Genomic DNA, 12,202 nt, shown 5'->3' on the forward strand with positions numbered 1-12,202 from the left:
TCCAACCAAGGATATATGTGATGTCATTTCCAATTACAAAACCCTAATAAAGACTTAAATGATTGATCTAAATGTTTGTCTTTCTTCATTTAATTAATAATAGTAAACATAAAGGAAGAAGTTTAAATGAAAATGAAAAAAAAATGTTTCAAACACAAGTCATCAGTGCGTCCAAATAAGACGCGCGCATGACGCGCATATTGGTGCGTCGGACATGCATCGTTTCAGCGTCCAACGCGCGTCTGAGTCCGGCGCGAGTCGGACGCGGACACGACTCAAAAAACGAAGCGTCCGTGCAACCCAGCTGCTGATGAAGTTCAAAAAAAAATCCAACAGCTGTGGTTCGTAAAGAAACAGTGCAAGGGTATCTTTTCAATTTTCAAACAGTCTATATCTTTGTCATGATCATCTAACTACCCAACAATGCTTCGTAAAGAAACAATATCTTTACAAACTAGATGCTCCTTTATATAGGTATCTTAATACTCCCCTACAGTGTTATATAAAGAAACAAAATCTTTTTAAACTAGATTCTTCTTTTTGTGGGCATCTTTACAAGAAATATGTTGTGTCCAAGGGTTTGTATTTGGCGTGAAGTTTCCCTCGACCCCATGTGTGCATTCAGCGATACTCTGCAGTGTTCTTGTTTCTGGGCCATCAAATTCGATGGGAAATCTGTCTCTTCGCGGTGGATATGGGAAGCAACATTATAAGGCCTGGGAGAAGCATGACCGAATGATAGTTAGAATGATTGGTTCTTTCACATCAACTCCGACAGGATACACAACTCATAGTGGTACTACTTGCTCGATTATCGACATATTAAAGAATAAGTATATAGGTTTATCAATTTAAATAATAATTGCATGATTTATCTTATCCCAATCAATTTTCTTATTGAAGACAATGTGGATTCTTATCTTCTCCTTAAACCTGATTTCTTTCATAGAAATGTCCAGCTTGTATATGAATTACCGATGAGTGATTCAGTATGTTGGTCGTTATCTAGGGTTGACTACCTCACTTTTGTTCGGTCTTCTATCTTGAAGATCTCCATGATCCCTTTGAGTCATCATGGCAGCTCTACTATAACGATCTATCTTTGGAAAGAGCGTAATCCTTGGATTATTGAGAATGTATTGGCATATCTTTTGGATGTGAACAAACTTCATCACCATCGATGTTGGGTGAAAATACTTACATTTTCTGTAAATTTGATAAAGACTTCAGATGAGGACGAGAGAAGAATATGTGAATTTAACGAAGATTGGTCTATGGATGAATATATCTATGCATTGTTAATTTACCATAGTATAGTATCTTATGTGTAAAAGTTGTAAAGAATATATCTTCCAACTTGGTTTATAATCACTTTCTTTGTACTGCTATTTCAGGCATTTCACCATTATGACTTTCTAGTCGACTGTGTATCTGTTCTAATCTATGATATGTATTGATTTGCTTAAAAGAAAAAACGGAAATCTAAGATCTCAAGCACTTTATGTCACCAATCGTTAATATCAGAGATAAATTTACAAGCTACATAATACGTTATATTCAATGAAAAGTGCATAGGAATCATAAACAAGAAGGTTTGACCAAAAGATCCTCAATTAGATTATTATATATAAAGAAGCATGATTTAATACTAAGTTGTACATATAAAAGAATAAATAAAAACAGTAACTACATAGGTGGAGAATATTAAACTACTGCAAATTTTCATTCGTTGTTGTCCACTTGATACATTTTCAACCACTTTCCTCATTATTAAACTTGATGCAACCTTTAGATGCACTAGGAAATAATTGCAAATTGCAATAACATCTAGACAGATACTCATATAAAAAAACAACATGCTTATCCATCACCATAATCACTATAACGTACAAAACAAACCCCGCTTGTATCAAAATTGTGACGCAGAGAGAACAGAAACACCCAATGGAACTTTATAAGGTCCAAACAGATATGGATTCTTGAGACTTAACCTAATAAAAGACATAACTCCAATAGAATATCCGATCCATATCGTAAAGTAGCTTCATAAATAATATTATCAAAGTCTAAGAATGTAATATAGAATGAGATCGCATTGGACGGTAAGATTCCGGCCCATGGTGTATTAAACTTTTTAGCTCTCCTTACAAGAAAATTAGGTTTACAACCTTATATTATTCATTCATTTGATCTGAAAATAATAACTACTCAATCGAGCTTTAAATAACTCAACACTTGATAAAACTGATCCAATTTTGACGCACCACATCACCCATGGTCTACCAATCATTCCTGCTGACGTTTCTAAATACTTAATACCCGCCTTATTTTGGTCAAACTCTAGATCTCCAGTCATTGCTATTAAAGGGATTAGGTACCCTACACAAGTCATAATTCCAGCTGAAGACAAAGTTCTTGGGAATGTGGATTTTCTACTTCTTAAAGTACTTGCATTATCCTAAAAGTTCAAATTCCAAAAAAAAATGTTAAATTTTTCCGAATCGTTATTTCTGAAATTATGGTCGTTTTCGTGACATCCCGAGTTCCGGACTATGGTCAAACTCATATGTATATCCGAACTCAAGGCATTACGATTCAGAATGAGATTTATTACACTTCAAGTAGTTACACGAAAAACGACGCAATTATAAAGCTAACTAATATCTACTTTTCCACTTCCACCTTCCATGAAATCTGCAAGAATGTCATTTCGGGTGAGATGGAAGCTCAGTAGAACGCATTCTCATTCTCAAGAGATGCACATCAGTATCAATAAATCAAAGTAAACCTACAACAAGAGTATACGACATAATTTCCAGGAGATAATATATATTCGACAAATAAACACATAATATCATTAATAATGTTTTCAATAGATCATCCAGTTTATATTGAAATGCATGAATTCACAACACTAATAATATTTCCAAAAAATCATTCAATTTAGGATTCAACACATCAATTCACAACACCATTAATATTTTCAACAATTCATCCATTCAAATTTCAACACATGACTTCATGGTACGAATATATTTGGTTCGTACGCTTACCAATATTTTATCTCGGCAAAGACAGTCGTCATTGATGGATCAGGGGATCATTACCCTATACATTCTTGAAAATCATCACCCGCCGTTAGCATGGATCCAAGTTCCATCTACCGGAAAGACATGAAACCATTTTATTAAATCATTTTACAAATAATTCTCACAAACTATCGCATAGAATCATATGATAACCAACATGTATTTATTTTAAGCATTTGAACAAGTAAACTAACTGCAGACATATTATATTATATGTTTCATACTGATAACTTAATATAATCGTCTTTAAATGTAACGAGAACATATGTGAATCAATCAACAACAGTATATCCAAACTTTAAAATAAACTAATGGCTCAATCAAAAGATATTGATTTTATATTATCAGCCTAAAAAATTGGCAGATTATATTATGTTACCAAAATATTCGTAGTAAGTTCATAATAATCTTAAATTGAACAAATCCAAAGCATATTGAAAGATAAGACATGAATCTACAACTTTTGTTAGAAAAAAACTCATTCTAATATCATCGTGATTGCGGAAACACGGTCAAGAACAAACAAAATGAAATTGTTTAGAAAATTCAGAAATCATCACCTGAACTAAAACAAACATTTGTCGATGAATATGAGGTGGATTATCCTCAACTTTTACTAGAGATACCTAAATATTTTATTTATTAACAGGAGAAAGTCGATCCAAAAAGTTATTATATATTTATACAATAACTTGCTGGGATCTAACAACACAAAATCATACAAAATAGAAATCTAAGTAAAGTAACTCAGAGAGAAAGGGATTTAGCATTTTAATTTTAGTTAGATACAATACCCTATATATTATCCATAGCCTTCTTCCCTACATACTCTAAATCCATCTCCTTCTTATTCTTTCTAGCCTTTGGTTTTGTAACATCTAAATTATTTCTCTCTATATTAATATTAACATAAATACAAATAAACATATTTATTATTATGTTTAATTTTATTTACTTTTTTATTTATACTTTTATTTTCTTCTTATTCATTAACAAATAGATTATCTTGACTATTAACACCCTTACTTTAAAGATTTCTAGTTCAAGCAACCTAGGTAGGCTAAGGAAATGGAAACAACCTAGATAACAAGGTTAACGGGTATTACATTCTATCACTCTTAAAAGAAATTTCTTCCTGAAATTTAAAACATACTTATAACCTCAAAATTTCACATCATTTAAAAAATATGATAAAAAAAAACACGACAGTTCGTCCAGCGTACAAATTAATAATTCGCATGTTTGATTTGAGTGTTGTTTTGTTTCATCTTAATACAGACTTTTGTGGAATTTATATGAATTGTTAATTGTGAGTTGTATTGAATTGTTGTGTTGCTTATTATAATTTATATTATGTGAAATTTATTTACATTTTATTTATCCTTACATTATCTTCGTATTTATTTATTAATAATAATTATACTAATATTTCTAGTTCAAGAAATCGACCTAATGGTTAGCTAATTATGTTGGGTATCACTTGACCCGATATTGTAAATAAAAATACCGGGTATTACAGTCTCTACAGATTCGTGTCTGTTTAATTTTAGGTATTTCCATAAAAAGTATGACAATAAATAGGATCATGGAAACTAAACCAAGACCAACAACACATGATCCTATATAATTCACAAAAGATAACGATATGATATATATCCACACAATTAAGCTAAGATGCGGACGACTTTGAAAAAATGATAATCTCGTCCTTCTCTTATAATATTTTTGCTTTGTGTTCTTCTAATTCATAAGTTTCACTCTATTATGAAACTTATGAATTAGAAGGACACAAAACAAAAATCTTGATCCTCTACATGTATAGAAAGGAGGTTTAATATATCCACCACCAATAGCTTATTACAGAGAACGGTTGGCCAAAATCATCAGTGGGTTGAAGAAGAAAATATACGATCACTAAAAGTTGGGAAAAGTTTCTTCTAACGGGGTTTAAAAGATCTTGTGGTAGAAAACAGTTAGCAACCGGATTGGAGTATCTCATTCTTATCATTTTAGTGATAACTCTTCCCATTGTAATCGTCAATGCAAAGAAGGTCAAGAAGTTCCAACTGAGGACCATTATGAACCCACTAAGAAATTTCAATGAACCCATCGTAGAACCCAAAAAAAGAAACAAAAGCTTCATATGACCAAATCACGTAACCATCGTTATCTAGGTATGTAGTGGAAAGTTCCACAGTGATCATTGCTTCATGCATGCTCCATATAAACTGAAAATTAAGAACTCAAGCAAAGAAAAGAGTGGACCTACTGCTAGAATTGAAGGTTCTACTCCAAATAGACTTCCTGAAACTTCAAAAAAAAAAAAAGATGAGAGGTACCAATGTTAGTTTCTTCACAGATGGTTTTGGACGGTTAGGGATTTCGACTTTGATTTCAGCCAGCTTTATATCAAACTCATCACCGTTGTTGCATCCAAAGAAATAAAGAGAGATAGTGATTCGAGTGATCGGATGAGAAATAAAGGAGAAAGGATGATAATGAGAAAGAAAGAAAAAAAGATGATAATTCAATTGATATTTTAACAAGAAAGATAAAGAGATTAATATTCAAATGATTTTTATGAGATTGATTACTGTTGTTGTTATCAGATGTTGTCATTATATATTCTTTCGCACTAATTTTTCTCTAACTAATTATCTATCTCTCTGAAAATATCTGGAAAATCTGAATGAAAAAATCTAAATAAGGATGTGGGTTGTTTGTAGACAATATCAAGAGAGTGTGAGAGATATACTCAAATTATAAAACTGTAAAACACTAGTAATCCGAATCTATCTTAAATTTTGTTTAGTTTGTTAAAGAATGATTCTTGTTATTATGAATATTGTTGTGTTTAGATTTTGCCCGGATTTTTGGTGATGTGACTTATTATTGCATGGTCACAATAACTAAAAACCACATTATACTGATACAAATTTGTTAGCAATTCATAATTTATATCTATTGGTTTTTTAGTAATTAATTATTAAAGAGGCACGCACCAGTACATGCTACTTAAATCAAAGGTAAGTACGCATATGGGCCAATCCTAAGGACGTTGCTTTGCAGAAACATTAAACAACCCATTTATACCAGGTGAAAAATTAAAATAAAATTCAAAAGATGAGCACTCCTCTCTGGCTTTCTTAGCTATAAATCCTGGATATTGATTTTTGAGATCGTCCAAGTAGCACATACTTGGTTGATACTTGGATATTGGATTTTGAGATTGTCCAAATAAAACTTGTTCATATATCAAGTATCATACCTTTACTGTTAATTTGTGTTGCTGATTGTGACAAGGTTTCCCATACAGGTTTCCGAACAAAAAGGTAGTATTGTACTTGGTATCTTCTCCTTTTCAATTTCCATAAAAAAATGATAATAAAAGGGATCATGGAAACTATACATGGACCAAGAGGACACCAACCAACAACACTTAATCTAATATAATTTATAAAGGATCACAGTATGATAGCTACACACACAGTATATTCTCATCTTTTAAATATTTGACCATCATTACTTGATATGCAACATTATATGGATCCACTGGTAAATTTCAATGAACCCGACAAAAAACCACAAAAGGACAAGCTTCAGATGCCCAAATCACATAACCACCGTTGCCTGGAAAAGCAATGGCAAGTTCCGCAGTGACCAGAGCTTCATGCATACTCCATATGAATGGGAATATTAAGAACCCTAGCAAAGCAAAGAGCTGTCCTACCGGCTTGAATTACAGATAATTCTCCAAAAGGACAATCTGAAACTTGAAAAAAAAAACTCAAAAGATGAGAGGTGCCAATATCAGTTTTTTCACTGATGGTTTTGGTCCGCTAGGGCTTTTGACTTTGATTTCAGATAGCTATGTTTCAGTACTCATCACCATTCATCCAAAGAAATAAAGAGAGATAGTAATTCTAGTGATCCGATGAGAAATAAAAAAAATGGTTGATAGTTTAACTGATTTTTGATGAAAAAGAAAGGAAAAAAGATAATAATTCAATTTACTTTTTGGTTATAAAAAAAAAATAAAAAAATGAAAGTTCAATTGATTATGGTGAGATTGATTATTTCTCTTGCTATCAGATACTCTTGTTATATCTTCTTTCGCACTAATTTTTCTCTAAATAGTTATCTATCTACTCCGGAAATCTCTTGAAATATGAATGAAAAAGTCTAATTAGGATATGTGTTATTTATAGATAATACCAGAGAGAGTATAGTAGATTTACTCAATTTCTAAAACTATAAAACACTAGTAATCTGAATCCATCTTTAATTATGTTTAGTTTGTGAAGGAAAGATTCTGTATTTAGATTTTGCACTGATTGTTGGTGATTGTGACTTATTATTGCACGGTCACAACAATTAAAAAACATTATGATGATGCAAAATTGTTAGAAATTCATAGTTCATACATAATGGTGTCCTAATTAATTAACAAAAAATCGTACGCCACAATAGATGCTACTAAATCAAATGTAAGTACGGGTGAGAGCCAACCATGAGGCAATTACTTCACAAAAACATTGGCCAGCTCATTTATATCAGGTGGAAATTATCATAAAATTCAAAAGATTAACACTCTTCTCTAGTTTTTTTAGCTAAAGAGTGTATTGCATCATTATCTAGCTTATTGATTTTCCTACAAAACCAATATATAGTTTTCCAGACATTTTATTCTTAATATGTAAAATGAAACCATGATTATCCAATGAACTGAAGATTCAGGACTATCTAACACAAAAATTACATTGTGAAAACTCCAATCTTCTGCCCGGCTGAAAAAATCCACCATGGATACTCCAGGTTTTCTGCAGCATATTCTGGGTTTACTCCTTCGTCAACATATCTTCAATTTGTTCATAGCATTGACATGCACAATCACGAATAATCAGGCTTATACTTATTGTAATGGTTTCAACAAAAAAATACATATCCATATTTATTTAACAAAACCAGATTCAGGATGCATCCATCCTTTTTCCTATTTCATAGCACTAATTTAGTTCCAGATATATTAATGCAACTATCAATACATCGATTCACAAGCATACAAATTGTAATAACAGTATTGTGCCAATTAGGATTTTGATTTTGGAAAACCTTCGCATACCTATGTTTCCATATATACCAAACTGCAATCACCAACATGTAGAGATAAGATTCAGAAGATATGTATAAATACCCTGACTGTTAATTGTTGCTCCCATCAACCCATCTTGGCTAAGGTAAAGGAAACAACCTACATAACAAGGTTAGCTAAGTCGGTATAACCTGACCCGTTACTGTATATAAAAATTTCGGGTATTACACACAGTTAAAATAAACTTCATCCGAAATTTAAATATACTAATAAACTCAAAATTGCACATAATATAGATAGTATAATAAACAGCGTGACAATTCAATCCAACACAAAATTAATAATTTGCATGTATGATTTGAGTGTTGTTTTGCTTGTTTCATCTTACCAGTGGCTTTTGTGGTGTTCATATGAACATGTACTTTTGTGCTGGATTGAATTGTCGTGTAGTTTATTATTATACTCCCTCCGTTCCAATTTAGATGATGTTTTAGGAGTTTTCACGCAGATTAAGAAATGGAGAGAGATACAAAAAAAATTATATCTATGCCATTGAGAAAAGTCTTTAAACATAATTACTATTAGTGTATTTAAAAATAAACTTATGGTTCCAAGACAAATTGTGAGGATATTGTTGGTAGTTTTGTGGGAAAATATGAAAACTATCAAGTAATGTGGAACAAAAAAATAACCCTAAACACTCATCTAAAGTGGAACAGAGGGAGTATGATATATATTATACGAAATTTTATTTAATTTTTATTTATCTTTTCATTGTCTTTTGGTTTATAAGCAAATGAATTATCTTGATTATTGACAACCACAACTTGTAGCTTTCTAAGTCAAGCAAGCCATTTAGTTTAAGGAAATGGGAACAACCTACATAACAAAGTTAACTATGTCGGGTATAACCCGATCAGATACTGTAAATAAATATACCATGTATTACTATTTTTACTAAAACTCAAACTCCGGCTCCAGTTAGTTTTAGGTATTTCCATAAAAACATGATAATAAATAAGATCATGGAAACTAAACCAAGACCAAAAGCATATCATCCGAAAACACTTAGTCACGTATAATTCACAAAGGATAACAATGTGGTAATTATACTCATAGTTAATCTATGATGAAGGATTCTTTGAAAGAATGGTATATTCTCGTCCTTCAAATATTTAATCATCATAACTTAATATGAAACATTCTTAGGAGATCCACTGAGAAATTTTGATGAACCCATCAGGGAACTCCAACAAGGACCAAAAGCTTTAGATGCCCAAGTCACATAACCATCGTTACCTGGATAATCACTGGAAAGTTTCACACTGATCATATATTTAGGCATACTCCATATGGATGGGAAGATTAAGAACCCTAGCAAAGGAAAAAAGTGATGATGCTGCTTGAATTACAGGTTCTTCTCCGAAAGCACCTCCTGAAACTTCAACGAAAAATTTAAAAAGATGAGAGGTACCAGCGTTAGTTACTTCACATATAGTATTGGACGGCTAGGGCTTTCGAATTTGATTTCAGCTAGCTCTATTTTAGTACTCATCACCATTGCTGCATCCAAAGAAACAAGAAGAGATAGTAATTTAGTGATCCGGAGAGAAATTAAAAAAAAATTATTCAACTGAGTATTGATGAGAAAGAAAGAAAAAAAGATGATGATGATTCAACTGATTTTTAATGATAAAGAAGCAAAAAGAGACGAAAATTCAACTAATTTTGATGAGATTGAGGTTGTCACTATATGTTCTTTTGCACTAATTTTTCTTATTTATCTACTCCGGAATTTCTGAGAAATCTGAATGAAAAAGTCTAATTAAGGATGTGGGTTATTTATAGACAATATCGAGAGAGTGTGGGAGATATAGTGAAACACTAGTAATCCGAATCTATCTTTAATTCTGTTTAGTTTGGTAAGGGAAGATTCTTGTCACTATGAATCTTATTTTGTTTAGATTTTATAAGGATTGTCGATGATGTGACTTATCGTTGCACGGTCACAACAACTAAAAACATTATGTTGATGCAAATTTGTTAGCAATTCATAGTTCATACATAGTGGTTTTTTATTTAATTATCAAAGAAGCATGTGCCACAATATATTCTACTATATCAAATGTAAGTACGCATGAGAGCCACCCCTGAGGCCATTATTTTGCAGAAACATAGGCAAACTCAATTAGACAAGGTGAAAAATTATCATAAAATTCGAAAGATGAGCACTTATCTCTATCTTTCTTAGCTAATTAATTTTCCTACAAAACCAAAATAGTTTTCCATACATTTTATTCTTAATATATAAAATAAAATCCTCAATGAATTAAAGATTCGGGACTCTTAATTGATTTAACAGCAACCTCACACTATCTAACTCATAGATGACATTGTGAAAACTCAAATCTTCTGCCCATGACAACATATACCATGGCTATACACTCCAGCTTTTTTGCAGGGTATTCTGGGTTTACTCCTTCAACAACATATCTTCTTTTTACTCTACGGAATATTTATATAATCATGAATGATCAGGCATACCTGTTTCAGTAGCAAAATATGCATCCATATTTATTTAAACCAAAATCAAGGTGCATCCATCATTTTCATATTGCATAGCACTATTATTAGTTCCATATCATTAATACATATATCAATACACGGATTTGCAAGCAGAAAAATCATACTAGTAGTATCCAAAGAGTCCATACTCCATATGCCATAGTCCCATGGCGTTTTCTGGGATTAAGAGGGTGTTTGGAATTTTTGGATACATTTAGGAAGTTACTTTTTTCGACACCTAGAAGTAAAAAGGTTAGAAGTTGGTTGGGAACAAAATTTGAGAATGATTCATAGAAGCCAAAAAGTTTAACTTCTTCGGGAGCAAAATTCATGTGATTCTGACATTTGCTTTTGGTACACTTTAAAAAGTTACTTTTCGTCTAAATTAAGTTGAAAAGTTGGAATTTAGTTTTGGAACAAAATTTCAAAATAACTTTTAGAAACAAAAGATTACAAATGAGAATTGACTTATGTAATGTTTTCTTTCTTTTGACGAATAATAGGTACCCACAACCCACGCAGAGTTATTTGTGAGGTGACTTATTTTTTGTGGTGCTTCCAGTATCCAAACACCCTATAAACCACTTGCCCAATAAGGAATCACTGGATTACCCTCGCAGTTTTTCTCCTAGTTGTAGAACGGTTGATACCAATACTTCTCTCTTTTCATTATTCATAAAGGTAGATGCTTCGGTAAAAAAATCTGAACGGATGATATAAAAAAACGATCAAAAACCAATGTGAGGGACTCATTTCCCAAAAATGAGATCCCTGCTAACTTCAAGAGAACGGGTCCCATTTCAATGTGAGTGGGACAGTTTTTAAGTCTTTTTTAACGTTGTTGGTAGAGAATCTTTTATTTCTTAAACGAGCAGCCAGTTCTTAGCTTTAAGATCAGATCAGCCCTCGGCTTTCTACGTTTGGAGACTATCACAAGGAGAAATCATGTCCAGGTCCGCTACAAGAAAACCAAAAGCCATGCACCCAGGTCGATCATTTATTTATTTGCCTTGAACTATGTTAACGTCAACAAAAGACAATGTATCCTTGGAGTGGTTTGAACCATGGTCAGAAATTTGTGTCCTCAGCTCTCAATACCGTCAAGAATACAAAGCTGACACTTTTACGGATGACTTCTACCAGTAGATTTAATTTTACTGCTTGGATATTACCTTTACCTTTCTCTTGTGGTTGGTCAAATTCTCATTTTCTTTTTGATATGATTGGAGGTACATAATCTGATTTTGATAACTTGTCTTTTGCTTTTTCCTTTATTTCAAGATGCTTTGCTGGAAATTACATACATACGGAGTGGAGATGTTGCATTCAACTACAAAAAAACAAAAAAAAACAAAAAAAAAAAAAAAAAAACTTCAATGACAGAAACATGTAACATGAGGAAATGATTACCAGACTTGAATAGCAGCAATCTGCGATGGAACACTACTGCTAACTA

The sequence above is a fragment of the Papaver somniferum genome, chromosome 2, assembly GCF_003573695.1.
Source record: "Papaver somniferum cultivar HN1 chromosome 2, ASM357369v1, whole genome shotgun sequence".
NCBI lineage: Eukaryota > Viridiplantae > Streptophyta > Magnoliopsida > Ranunculales > Papaveraceae > Papaver > Papaver somniferum.